The following is a 15,397-nucleotide window of genomic DNA, read 5'->3' as shown; positions in this document are numbered from 1 at the left end:
CAAGTAGTTAGAAAACAGAAAAAAATAATAGAGAAAAATCAATGAAACCAAAAGCTATCTTTTGGGACTGATAACGGAAAAATATTGGGAGAATACACAAATAACCAATGTGACGAATGAGGATTGTGACATCACTATAGACTTTAGAGGTATTTAAAAAATAATACAGCCTATCAGGAATAACTTTTGCCACTAAATTAAACAGACAAAAATTGAGAAATTACTCGAAATAAATTAAGAGAGCTCTCTGAAGTGATAACCTGAATATCTTTACATCTATTGAAGAAATGAATTTGAAGTAAAAACACATCCTCCAAAGAAAACTGCAGGCTCAGATGGTTTCACCAAGGAATTTTACATTTGAAGAAGAAATATTGTCAAATCTATAATAAGTCTTCCCAAAAGTTGGAGAGGAAGGCCTATTTTGCAACTTATACTATGAGATCAGCACTACTCTCAAACCAAACCCAGGCAAATACATTAGAAACAACAACAACAATAGAACTACTTTTCATTAATTTAGACAAACACTTAACACAATTTTATCGAACTCAGTAAAGTTCTAGAAATGGAAAAAAAGCACAGCAACATCATTTTCTGAATCTACTTTTTTCCGTGGGCAGTTTTAACTCTGGAATTTACCATTATGGGACCAATAGATTGCTTATTTCCTTGACCTAGTTTCAATTGGGTTTATTTTACTTTTGATTAAAAATATCCCAATTATACGTATATAGAAAGATAATGACATAAACACATGGAAACATGGAATTTTCTGATTATTAAAAGGCTGTTATGACATATTGTTCTATTAGAAAAGTGATATATCACAACAGAAAAATAGAATACATTAAGTGAAATAAAAGAAGCCTATGAGATAATAAGATACCAGGGATAAGCAACTAGCAACAGAGACAAATCTTTTTTTTTTTTTTAAGATTTTATTTATTTATTCATGAGAGACACACACAGAGAGAGAGAGAGAGAGAGGTAGAGACAGGCAGAGGGAGAAGCAGGCTCCATGCAGGGAGCCCGATGTGGGACTTGATCCCGGGTCTCCAGGATCATGCCCTGGGCTGAAGGCGGTGCTAGATGGCTGAGCCACCCTGGCTGCCCGCGAGAGAAACAAATCTATCAAAATTTGTTCAAGACATTTATGTAGAAATAATTTATATTTTTGTTGAATGTTGTTAGAGGAGAGCTATATAAGTGGACATTTATATTAATATATGGGTAAGAAGATTCAATATTTTTATTATGTTAATTTTCTTTAGAATTGTATATTGAGTTAAGGTGATTCCAATCAAATACAAATATTTTTAGAAGCTTGATGAACTCTTTCTGAAATACATAAGAAATAATAAATGTTCAAGGGAATACAAGACAATCTTAAAGAAAAATATAAGGGGTATAAATGTGTAAATTAAAATGTGGCACATTTTTTTGTTTATCAAGTATCAAAGATTTTTGGTTTTGGCTTTTTTCCTTCATTCAATGGGACAGGGTTCTGCAGTGTGATAAGTGTTCTTATTAATACCAATATATCACCATTTTGGAAGTATACTATAAAAATCCTTATAAAATCCTCAATTATCTAATGTTTCATTAACTCAAAGATTATATGTAACATAAATAAGTTATGAAGCATAATAATGAGATATATACCCATGAAACAAGTACTTGATGTTAGCACTAAGCCATTATTATTACTAAAGTTCTAAGTTCCTATGTGATCCTCCTATTTAACCCATCGTTCTGCCCACCTCTCCTCCAGCAACCCTCAGTAACAAAAGAGTTTTAGATTTTTAGAGAAAGTAAGATTGGGGAAACTAAATTAAAATTGAAATTTTAGGGAACCCTGGGTGGCGCAGCGGTTTAGCGCCTGCCTTTGGCCCAGGGCACGATCCTGGAGACCCGGGATCGAATCCCACATCAGGCTCCCGGTGCATGGAGCCTGCTTCTCCCTCTGCCTGTGTCTCTGCCTCTCTCTCTCTCTCTCTCTCTGTGACTATCATAAATAAATAAATTAATTAAAAAAAAAATTTAAAATTGAAATTTTAAAGAACTAAAATTTTAGAGCTTATAGTGGATGGAGTAATGGCCTCTCAAAAGATTTGCTCACATCTTGATTTCTAGAAAGTTTATATGTTATCTTATTTAAAGGAAGAATCTTTGTAGATATATCTAAGGATCTCAAGATGGCAAGATCATCTTAGGTTTCCTGGTGGGTCCTAAACCCAGTGCCAAGAGTTCTTTTGAGAGTGAAGCAGAGGGAGATTGTACAGACACAGAAGAGGAGGCTATGTGACCACTAAGGCAGAGGTTAGAGTGATGTGGTCATAAACCACGTAACGCCTGGAGTCACCAGGAGCTGGAAGAGGAAGGAAGTGAATTCATCCTTAAAGCTCCGGAGGAAGTGTGGCCTTGCTGAATTTCAGACTTACTGCCTAAAGAACTGTGAGAGAGTACATATCTGTTGTTTTAAGCTATCAAATTTGTGTTGATTTTTTTTCAGCAGCCTTAGAAAACTAATGAAATGCCTATTTCTAAGTAGTTTTAAATTGCTTTATTTGCATTTCTATTTTGCCCAAAGTTTCTATAATCAATTTCATTATAACTTTGATAACATTAAATAATAATTTTTAATTAATAAAATTTTTTAAATGACATTTAAGAAGATTCCAAAATGGCAAATATGTTATGCTAGTTTCTCCCCCCCGCCCGCCCCCGCTGCCTGTGGGGAATGTGGAACCCTAAATACTCAGAAATTCTAATGAGACATGCAAGGAAGACAACCTGAAACGGTTCTGGAAATTAACATAATTCTTAGCTATAAGGAGCTCATACAGCTTTTTGTATCCAAGCAGTGTCATAGCTTAGCAAGGAATCACATAATTTACAGTGTAATCAAGAGCATAAAGGCAGATGATATAACAGCAAATGGAAGTTTAAGTGTCTGGGGAGCGCAGTCTCAAAACCTGATATTAACCTGGGCTAAGAATGACTTTAAGAATGATTTAGAGAGAGTTAGTTTTACTCAGCCAGAGAAAACCTCAAAATTAAAATACAGAGATTAAAAAATCATTGAAAACAGTATGAGTGGAGCCTAACTTAGGTTGTTTATACTTTGTTCTAAGTTGTTTAGCTAATATTTAATAAGTGATTAGATAGTCAACTTCAATTGTTTTACTTTGCTGTTGTAATATAAAATTCCATTTGTACAGGAAAAGCCCAAATGAGGTTGAAAGATATGAAACCTGAAACTAAAGCCAAAGCATCCCCGTGCATTTATTGGCTGCAAACCAAAATCTAGGTCAATACATCTATGAAGTAATATCCTCTGGAGTGCTGGCTTCACAAATTAAAGTCAGTTGTTGGTAAACATGACCAACTCAAAGTAGTTTATTAACTAAAGAATGTAGGATGTGGTCACTGTTCTTTGTATGACAGAAGTCTAGTAAACAGAGACTCTAGTTTTCTTCTTTTACAACTGCATTACTTCGATACATTGCATATAAATGTGATTTTGATAAAGAAGTCCAGGGGAATAAAAAAAGCTGTAGGCCACTTTAATTTCTAGATAAACTCAGTTCTGAAATCTTTTCATGTGCAATATTTCTCCTCTGCTTTCATATTGTCTTCAAGGTTAAGCTAAACTACCTTCATTTATTTAAGCCAGGTATGTGTGAAGCTTTTTATTCAGATACTTAGTCGTGTGTAAGGCATGTTATTTTATTATATATCCAGTTAAGGATACATGATGACAAATTTTCAATTATGTCCATTTCTCTCTATTGAATTTTATACTCAGATGCCATTTATTTGAGTGTTAAATAGAAATTAATTAAAGCAACTATTAGAATTGAAACTATTTAGATATTTTACTTCATATCAGATTTTTATTTCGTTTCTCCTCTTTGTTGACAATAGCCTCCAGATGGGAATGTACATGTGTAATCTGGAAATTAGCTATCATCACTGCCCCTAAAGGTTTAACTCACATTGTATGCATTTCTTTCCCCACATCTCTGAAAAATCCCAAGAGGACTTTACATCATCATAGTCCCTTCTGGCTCTATTTTTCTACTCCTGCTTAATTAGCTTAGTTTATAGATTTTCTTGCTTTTCCCCATATGCAGTTTGTATTTGGCCTCACATGGACCCAGCTGTGGAACTCAGACCATTTTCTTAATGTCCACAAAGATAACCTCTCTTACTCAAAACTGTGTTTGTACATAGACTTTATGCATGATGCAGGGAAGGGGAGATGGGGTGTGGGGGGCGTTACACCTCAGAAACACAACTTCGTAATGTGAATTGAACATCCTGTCCCACAGCAATGGGAACTTTGTTTCCACCATTTTTTCTGACTACGTAGTGCCATGTAACCAATTTCTGTCTGTCTTTCCCCCCCCCCCCCCCTCTCTCTCTCTCTCTCACCTCTCTTCTCCCCATTCTTCAACCCTTCTAAGTCAACGAAGTAGACTCATGTCTGGACCTAAAAGGATGGCTTGGTTTTGGAGCTCTGAGCTTAAGAGTTTTTTAAAGTCATTGGATTGGCATAAAAATGGGTAGAGACTATACTATCACAGAGGGAAATCTAGCATTTCAAAGTAGAAAGGAGAGTGGTGTCAGCAAAGAAGACAAAAAGAAAACACTCATGTGGGAGGAAACCTAGCGGAGTGTGGAATCATAGAAATCAATTTATAAAATTATACAAAAAAGGAATTATCAACAGTATTAAATAGTAGTGATAATTTAAATAAGAAAAGAGAACTGACAATTCAATATGGCAAGTAAAAGGTTATTGATAACCTCATCACGACCAGTTTTAGAAAATTTTTTGAATGAAATTTTAGGATTAGGCAGTCATTAGAGGTTGTAAGTATAGAGAACCCCTTTAAGAGTTCTATTCTAGTGCAGTGATAATTAGAGGCTTTAACAGAAAGATATGGGGTCTCTGGAACTTTATTATCCTAAGAAAAATTTCTGAATGACTATAGATTGATGGTAATGATAGATCAGGAGAGGAGAATCTATGGTACAAGCAAAGAATAATTAAGTAAGATGTGAGCTATAGCTCAGTGGTGGGGTTGGTTTTAGATAGAAGCTGAGTTTATCTGCTTTGACCAAAAAGAGGCAAAATATAATTGCAATAGACAAGTTTATAGATTGTAATATGGGATATTTCTTGTTTGCTCATCTATATTTTTTCAACGAAATAAGAACATATGCTATTTGTTGAGCAGGGAGATTGGAGATAGGATGTTTTTCCACATAGCTTGCTATAGTATAAATTGTTATTAGCAATTTACCTGAGTATCACCACCAACAGTGTTACTCATTTGGGATGATTTCTCAGAATTGTAACTTGCTGTCAGTTAAATTGGCATGTCTTTGAATCGGCAAGTGAACTTTTTTTTAATATTACAGATCCCCATTGGGGGGGGGAAATATATATATATATATTATCAGAGAGACTAGAAACAGAAAAAAGGATTAATCTAATCCAAGATATGGCTTCTCAAGAAATTTGTGTTTAAGTTTCTTGCATTATTGGTAACTGTCTTCTGTGCTTTAGAGTCCAAGATTCTAAAATGGCTTTGGATCTTACTCAAGACATCACTTATCTAAGAAATTCAGGATAAATAGCCATGTGGAGACAATCAACATGCAGAGAAGAGGCTGCACAATCAGAACAGATAAATGAATTCTAGGATACTACTTCTGTTTTTCTTTATGCAATTAATAGAAATACATTCTTTTTTAAGATTTTATTTATTTATTTATTTATTTATTATTTATTTATTTATTTATTTATGAGAGAGGGAGAAAGAGAGAGAGCACATGAGAAGGGGGAAGGATGGAGGGAGAGGAAGAAGGAAAGAATGTCAAGCAGACTCTATAGCTGAGCAAGGAACCTGATTTGAGGCTCGATCTCATGACCCTAAGATCATGACCTGAACCTAGGTGAAGAATTGGATGCTCAACTGACTGAGTCACACAGGTGCCCCTAGAAATACATTCTTAATATCATGATATGTTCTTTTATCTCCACTCCATAATATTCAAAGAATTAATAAAACCAGTCACATAACAAAACACCAAACTCATAACTAGCTTTCCAATCTACATACTTAATGGAAACTGGATCTGTTTCCTCTCCAAGTTTTGTGTTACTATTTTCTTTAGACACTGAAAAAAGAGCAGTAAAAGAGAGGAACTTAAACCTAAATAAATGTTGTGTTTCCACTTCTGTCATTATTTACTCGTTCAGTAAAGGATTTCCATGGTGTCTTACAAATCAATTCCCTGAGGATGAAGTTATAAATTTTAGATTGCATGAATACTACCAGAGGTTAAATTTCTCATGGAGAGGTGGTTAGCTGAAGTATATCCTGCCAAAGATGAAGTTTGTGAGTTTGAAGTTAAATGTGGTTTGCCAGAGATAATATTGCTGAAAGTAGCTTTGCCAAAATATTTTTAGAGTTAAATTTAAGGTGTGTTCTCATTTAAGATACAGTTACTTAGGTATATAAACCATGTAATTCAAGATTTCAAGGTTCACTTATGATTTACTTACTGCATACTTACCTGAACTGCAAGGAATAAGTTCAACCTTTGCATTAGTTTTAAGGGATTTGAACACAATAACTTAGAGAACATTGTCAACTATATTAGACATGAATTACTAATGCATCTATTCTTTAATATCCTGAACCAAAATAATTTTCCATAACAATTTTCTTTTTAAAACCAAATACACACCCATCATGTAAAAATATGTGTATATGTGTGTGTTGTATCTCTGCCCAAAGTGGTCTTAGACTTTTGCTCAGGAGTTGCTATTGATTAATAAGATTCTAAATCTAATATCTAGCCATATTTGCAACCTCTAAGTCTCAATGTCTTTCCTTTAATTTTCACTTTTATGTTGAACTAATTACCAAGCCCTACAAATTAATCTTTCCTAATATTTTTCATTTATTTATTCCTACCCATCTTAGTCAAAGTGTGCTGTTTCTTACTCCAGAATTACTGAAACAGCCTCCTGTAGCACTCTTTCCTCTTAGTCCTGGTCATACAACCAGACTTCTTTTCTCAGTCTCCTTTGTGACTAGGTGTGCCATACAATGGACTAGCATCCGTTACAATATAAATGGAAGTAATGTGCAGCACTTACTTGCAGCTAGCGTTCTTTTTGTGCTTTGTTGGAGTGTATGGATGCTCTAAGGTGGGAAAAAGAACTTGACATCCTTAACTTTGAATATAAATCTCCATTATGATTCAGTGGTAACTCATTTTGATCATCTCATCAAATACATTATTTTATTAACTTTAGATTTATTTCCCCCCAAATTCTCTAAAGTAAATCACCACATACTTTTATGACTTTAAAATTAAAAATTAGCATATGGGTCACCTGGTTCAGTGGTTGAGCATCTGCCTTTGGCTCAGGTCGTAGTCCCGGGGTCCTGGAATCAAGGCCCGCATCGTGTTCTCTATGCCCGTGTCTCTGCCTCTCTTTCATTAATATATGAATAAAACCTTTAAAAAAATAAAAAAATAAAAATTTGCATAGAAGCTAAAGTCTGATGCTAACAGAATAAACAATATTGCCATTTATTTTATTTCCTTAGTTTCCAAAGAGGTTTCCATTCTTTGATTAAAGATACATTTTTCTTCTTTATTTTTCCATAGTAAAATTGAGTTTATTCTAGGTTATATCTGAGAGGGAAAGCAAATGTAAAATATAATGTTTTCAAAATGTGATTTCCCAGATCTGTGGCAAAACCTGAGGCAAATCCGGATTGTACTGTGTCCTCTGTATGCACAGCTACAGAGTGTCCAACATCACAACTTACAATAGCATCAGACAGCATGGCCTCAAACAGCATACAAGAAGACATAGCTTCAGAGTTCTCAGAGACGCTTGTTAGGTCAGTAACTAGAAGAAAGTAGAGGCTCTTCTGTCCTGTTTGTAAACAATACCATAAAATTCAATCTCTCCAAACCATGAAAGACTCTTAACTCTAGGAAACAAACTGAAAGTTGTTGGTGGGGAAGTGGGTTGGGGGATGGGGTAACTGGGTGATGGGCATTAAGGAGGGCACATGATGTGATGAGCACTCGATATTATATGCAACTGATGATTGTTCAGGTAAGGAATAGTCTTAGTCCTTTTTGAAGTGGATTGGGTTCATTCTTCAGTCTTTCTTAGCCACTCCTCTTCTGTCTTCCCCATATAATCCTATTCTCCTTTAAGTAGGGTGACGATAAATTTTGGCTTCCTCCAGTCATTGTTCTGAAATAGCTGTTCCAGTTGGGTGATGAATTATGATTGTCCTGCCTTTAATCTTCACCTCAGTCTTCACCTCAGTTAGATATGATCACTGTGTACATTATTTTGTAATGTGATTCTTTCATATCATACTATGGTAACGTAGCTATATTTTAAAAATCCTTGTAATGACTTTAGAGCAAATTTTATGTCTTATTTACCTCTGTATCCTCAGAACCTAGAACTCTTCCTCACATATGTTAATGCTTAAGAAGTACTTATTGGATGAATGAGTGAATATATGAATACGTGAAATTTAAACAAGAAGGGAAAACTTGGAGGCTTTAGGGCACAATCAAGCACGTTGTCTTGGGGAGGTACTGAACTTGCTCTTGCAAATAGTTGACTCCATACCAACATTTCCTTTATCAAAGGATACTTGGATTAAAGAAATATGAAGTCTATTAAGATTCATGGCTGACCTGTGGTGGTCTGCTTTTATTTTCTAGTTCAACATTCCCACCTACTTGAAGAAATTAAGATTGAAAATGTTAAAAGCACTTATGGATGTTATGGGAGAATGTTTTCTGTTTCTCAATAATAATTCAGATTTGAGTTTTCAAATATTTCAAAATATTTCAAATAACAGAAGTCCTCTGAAACACTCATTTTAATCAGAGTAAAAATAAGTAGGCACTTATTTTATTGAAGGTATATTTTCATGTATCTACCCTAAGCCATTAAAAAATAGTTGCCTAGGGCTCCTAGGTGTCTTAGTCAGTTAAGCTCAGGTCATGATCCCAGGGACCTAGGATCCATCCAGCCCCACATCAGGCTCCCTGTTCAGTGGGGAGCCTGCTTCTTTCCCTCTTCCTCTCCCCCTCTTTGTGCTTGCATGCTCTCTCTCTCAAATAAATTGATTTTGCATTCAGTAAATTAGAACAAATAAATCAATGACTGTGTATGACATACATGTGAAGTGACTCTTGTAAATTTATATCTTAGATTTTTCCTTATAAAAATTTCAATCAAATTTTAGTTATTTACTAAAACAATGATTTTTTTCTTTTAAATCTAAATTGAAACTTATGACATCTGTAATTAGGTAAAACTTTGTTTCAGAATAACATAAATTATATGCATCCTTCATCATTTTAAACACTCCACATTTCCGAATGTTTTTTGTAAAATTTTATACTGTAGAATTTTTCTTCAGTAATTTCTTGAACAAACCACACAACTAAAAATATTTTATTCAAGTAAATTAACTAGCTACATATAAAATTATAATTTTTATTTAAAAAGCTAATTCATAAAGACACTTCAAGGACTTTGAAATTAGTATTGACTTTATGTATATTTACTGAGCTTTCATTTTCATGAAAAACTGTAAGTAATAACAATGACATATTCTCTCATATGTATTTCTTATTAAACCTTAAATATCTCTATAAGATAATATGAGATTTATTTTCATTCTATTTTATGAGAAAGAGATTGAAGTCTTAAATGACTTCAGAAATTTTAAATGACTTCTACAGCATTACAATTAGTTAAGTATTACATTTAGGATTTAGGCCCAGTATATGAGCAATTCCATATTCTTTATGCTCTATCATGTTGCCTCACTTGTATTGTTAATGAAAAGGAAATATTTTTGTAGTTTCATTTATAATGGGTTAGAGAAATAGAATTGAAGTTAGGGATTACACAGATTAAATCCAAAAGTCAAATGGCATAAATTGATCCTCTCAATTATCTTTAGTCATCTAATTAAGCTTTATCTCTACTAAAAAATTATGAATTTTGATGTATCCAGTTATCTATAGTTAACATTTGTTAAGGGTTAACTCTTTGCCAGCTACTGGGCCATTTACATATTTTATTTTAGGTATTATTCAACAACAGTATAAATTAGGTACTATTTTGATTCCTGTGATACATATGAGGAAAATAAGACAGAGATTACTTCATTTGTTCAAATTTATGACTAGCTTGTGGTGTAGCCAGGTTTACTAGAGACAGTGATTGGTTCCCACTCATCATGAACATACCCTCATCAGGTTACTGTGCATTTACTTTACAGAATGGTCTTTCGGTAAAGAATTTCTATGGAAAAATAAAATTACATCAACGAGACAGTAAATTCTTCTTATGGGAAAAGATTAAATTATAATTTTAGAGCAGTTGCTTTTCAGTTCCGGCTAAATATCCATGTTATGCTTGTGAAATAGCATGTGTGTATCATAATCTTATTATAAACTCATTTGTGGTCATTAAAAACATAATGTATAATAAAGCATGTATTTTGCTCATTCAAACCTTGTGTTAATGTAGTGAATTAAAAATATACCTGAAGTATGTTTAAAATTAGAACAATATTTTCCACTACTTTAATTAACAAGGATCCCTATTTAATTTTGTATAAAATTACATTAATTTATTATATGGTAAAATATCTTAACTTCTAGTTCTAATGTGCATACAGATCATATATATATATTTTTTTTTACTATTTGGTATGATGATTATGTAAATGTTATCACCATTTTTAGATGTATCTACTCAGTTTTCAAAATCACATAATTAGGGCATACAGGGTGATTAGTAGGTTGTGTTCTGACCATTATGTGCAGATTTTTTTTCTTTTTTTTAAAGATATTATTTATTTATTCATGAAAGAGAGAGAGAGAGGCAGAGACACGGGCAGAAGGAGAAGCAGGCTCCACACAGGAAGCTCGATGTGGGACTTGATCCATGGACTTCAGGATCATACCCTAGGCTATTTAAAAATGTTGGTATCCTGGATATGAGGTTTTTTTAAATTTTTTTTTTTTTTTAGAGAGAGAGAGAGTGCATGCACATGAGCAGGAGTGAGTGTAGGGGACCAAGGAGAAGGAAAGATATCAAGCCTCAAGCTGAGGGGCTAGGAACTTGATCTCAAGACCTGAGATTATGGCCTGAACCAAATAAGAGCCAGTTGCTTAACTGACTGAGCCACCCAGCACCCCCGCACCCTCCCCCTTCTGAACAATATGGAACAAGTAAGTGAGTGGGAGAGGCTGTTAAAGAAAAGTAAGATACAACTCCAATATAAGACTAGCAAGAAGATAGAGACGGCACCAGCACTCTTTGGAGCTGTGGCTTTCCAGAAGATAATTTCTTTCTAGGTACATTGAGTCTGAGTGGTGAAGGTAGTCATTATTTGAATAAGCAGTCATTATTAGCATAAATATTTCTGGCACTCAGAATGAAGCTGAGGATATTAATTTCCATCATTAAAATATACAAGAGATAGTTAAAGCCATGTAAATGGATGGAATCAATTAGAAATCCTGGAAGCCTTGAATTTATAAGGATTCTTAAACAGTCTTTTCATAGTCAAAACAAAAAGCACCCAATGTTAAAACCATATAACCATTTTCTATAAATAGAAAAATCAGACACCAGATAGGCAATGAACTTAATATTATGAAAACACTATATTTCAAGTTTCAAAGATTTGACAAGTTCTGCAGAACATTTTTTGTCAGTAGGTAGACATTCCACAATCTTCAGCCAAGTAAGACTGAGTGTCATTCACTGGTGTGAGGTCGAATCCATACAAGGTGTGTTGTAGTGGCCCCGTAATGGTGGGATGATAAAATGTGCAGTCTGGTTCCGTACTTCTGCAGTGTTTTGGGTGGTAGAAGGGACGTTCCATTTTCCTAAAAGTAGGGAAATCACAGTTGACTACTACGAGGTGGTGCTGGTATTGCAACTGCTGGTTTTGGAGGCAGTACTGGAATTATTCTACTCATATGAGTAAAGGGACAATCTGACTTGGTATGTTTTACATCATATTTACAATTTGGATGAGCGAGGAAACATTTTTTTTTTTCAGCAAATTTGCAATCAGGGGAGGCTTTGCAAGGTGAAACAGGATGATGGTAAGCACACTCATCCCCATTTTTACAGGCAGGCTAGTACTTGCAACGCTCCAAAAGTTTTCTGGTTTCTGGACCATGTTCAATTCACTCATCTCAGCATCTGAAAATCTACCATTTGGCTTTTTTTTTTTTTTTAAGATTTTTTAAATTTATTTATTAGACACAGAGAGAGAGAGAGAGAGGCAGAGACACAGGCAGAGGGAGAAGCAGGCTCCATGCAGGGAGCCTGACGTGGGACCCGATCCCGGGTCTCCAGGATCAGGCCCTGGGCTGAAGGCAGCGCTAAACCACTGGGCCACGGGAGCTGCCCCCATTTGGCTCTTCAAGCTGCCTTCTCATCACTGCAACTGCTGTGGGTAAAGGAGACCCCTGAGTCCCTTGTTAGAGGCTGTACTTTGGTTTACAGGTTTCAGGCCTTCAAAACCCATGTCCTCCTCTTGACCTGCCATGTACCCTGCAGGGCTGGGGACATAATCCAGTGTCGCTGTAACCTTGGGACTTGCAGGTTTTGCAAGATCTCATCTGCATAAGGTGTCCTGTGAGTCCCGAATGGTATCTGCAGTCTTCATCCTTGGTTCTTGGTTTGGTGCCACTACTATTTCCTCAGACAGCTTTGGCTTCTTCAGAATGATCTTGTGTCTCATGGACCATGGATCCCATGTCATAGTAATCTTGTCTGATTTGCAGAGTTTCTTCCATTACTTGGTCAATTTTCAGTAACAACTGCCACTGTTGTTCCTTGGCCTTTTTTTAATATTATCTCCCTTTGTTTGCTCTTCTTTAATGGAGGAACTTATTCTGGGGGTCCTGCTTTGCCCCTGGACTATTTCTGCTGGCAGTCCTTCTTGATGAGTTCAAGTTCTTGGAGCAACTGGAAATGTCTGTTCTGTGAGACTATAGAATAGGTGCTTTTGTTACAGATTCTTGAACTTCAGATACAGCCTTCACAATTAGATCCTTGTCAGCTGGTTTAGAAGCTGGAAGTGAAGATCTCCTTCCAGGCTTTGCTGGGACTGACACGCTGCTGGAGATGCTTCCTGTATGAGACCCACAATCATCATCTTCCTTCTCTTCGTCTCCACCATAATTGAATTTTTTTACTTTAACAATTGAACTTACCCCACAGGCAACTTTCTCTTCCAAAAGTTTTCTTCCTCAATACTCATTTTTTTCTGAGTTGTTTCTGAAGAAGGGACTCCAAGTCTTTTCTGAGATGTTAAGTGCTCCCATTTCACACAAACGTCCTGTTTCATGTACCTGCCTGTTCTGTTTATCAGGTTGCTTGACTGCACGGATACTGCTGCTGCTAAGATTGCATCTGTTTAAATGAGCACCACTGTCTGCACTTGGACTTGCAGCTGGTTGATAAATTTCAACAGAAGGGCAAGAAGAACCATATGCAAGTTCCACTCTAGGTTTTTTTTCTGAGATAAGGGATTCTCCTGCACAAAACTGAGGTCTTCGTCAATGAGATCATCTGGTTCTGGCTTAATATCAATCACATCTTCAGAGGGGAATGGCTCCTCAGAGGCTTCTCAGTTGACATTAATCGGGTTGCAGCTTCATCCTCCCGAGTCTGTCTGACAGTAGTGGTTTTCTGCTCCTGTGAACTAGTAGAGACCCTGAAACTATTTTTCAGGTCTAGTGCTAGCAATCGCAAGAGGCGGCACTGCAGCTTCATGCCTTCTCTCCTTGCCCTGACTGAAACTGCTCTTGTTTAAAGACATGATATTATCAAAGATGTTGCTATCAGAAGACTTTAGGCAAAGAAAGAAAGAAAGAAAGAAAGAAAGAAAGAAAGAAAGACTGACTTTAGGCTACAAGGATCAATTGTAACAGAGCAAAGTTTATCTAATTTTTTTTTTTATTATTATTTATTTATGAGAGTCATACAGAGAGAGAGAGAGAGAGAGAGAGGCAGAGACACAGGCAGAGGGAGAAGCAGGCTCCATGCACCGGGAGCCTCACGTGGGATTCGATCCCGGGTCTCCAGGATCGCGCCCTGGGCCAAAGGCAGGCGCCAAACCGCTGCGCCACCCAGGGATCCCTAGCAAAGTTTATCTAAATCATGTTTCTGAAGCCAGACAGTGAACTGAATTGTGTTGTTCCCTAGAAACAGGGACACGTCCCATCATTTGGTCCTGACTTTTCCTGTTGGCCACCATCACCAATAATGTACTCAGGAGGTTCTTCATCAACAGAAGATCTTGCAATTTCCCCTTGATGACCCTTGAGATCTTGCGACTGATCTCGGTGCTGATTTCCGTGGCTCTCTGGGGAGTGGGTGGTAGACTCAGCATTGCTCTGCGCTTAGCTTGCCCAGAGCCCAGCTGGCTCCCTAGCCCACAGGTGTGCTGCCAAAGCTGCCAGCTGCCAGCACTGCTCCAGGCCAGGCGCTCTGCATGACTTAGCCCCACCAGCCCTGGTAAAAATATTTTTAGGGTGATGGTGGAAAATCTAGCATAAACAGTAAGTATGGACCAATACATCTGGAAACAGAGTAATAGCTGAAAATATGTAGAGTTGGGGAAGGCTGTATGTTTCATCTTCTTATGTATTTTGCTTAATGGTTTACGGTGGGAGATGTTTGCACACGTTTAAAAGCTATTGTGAAAGAGCTGATGGAAAAGGAGAGGGTGAAGTTATAGGAGAAAGAAAATAAGAAGTGACATCCAGGCAGTAACGGCAGATACTGTTGCCATGTGACCCTACTGCTTAATGGTTGTGTCTTCTCAGTATGTCTCCATCTTTTAAAAAATATTTATTTATTTGAGAAAGAGCAAGAAAGGTGGGAAGGGGCTGATGAGAGGGAGAGAGTCTTAAGCAGACTCTATACCGTGTGAGCTGACTCAGGGCTGGATCTCACCACCCTGGGATCAGGACCTGAGCTGAAACCAAGAGTCTGAGAGTCAGCTGACTGTGCACCAGGTGCCCCAGTATGTCTCCACCCTGATACAATATGACTGTATGTAGAGGAAACATGATGTGTGGGGTTTTTTAAAAGAGAAAAGCAGACACAAACACTGTTAATCCAATCCTTCTGAGTACATACACAGCTGCTATTTGAAGAGCAGAGAAATATATAATGCTCCAAAAGCTTACTCAGAATCACACGATTTCAACAATCCTTTTAGTTTATCTTGCATAAAATTACTCAGTTCTTCCCATCCTTGATCTTAAGTGGTAT

The 15,397-nt window shown here is 36.4% G+C and overlaps 1 pseudogene; it reads right to left on the bottom strand.

Annotated features, from left to right (window-relative positions):
- Positions 1-11,856: 11,856 nt before the first annotated feature.
- LOC112925361 (zinc finger CCCH domain-containing protein 14-like) lies at positions 11,857-13,756 on the bottom strand (annotated as a pseudogene).
- Positions 13,757-15,397: the final 1,641 nt, after the last annotated feature.

The sequence above is a fragment of the Vulpes vulpes genome, chromosome 5 (genome assembly GCF_048418805.1).
Source record: "Vulpes vulpes isolate BD-2025 chromosome 5, VulVul3, whole genome shotgun sequence".
NCBI lineage: Eukaryota > Metazoa > Chordata > Mammalia > Carnivora > Canidae > Vulpes > Vulpes vulpes.
The sequence above is the reverse complement of the archived record's forward strand: the minus strand, read 5'-3'. Positions and strand labels throughout refer to the sequence as shown.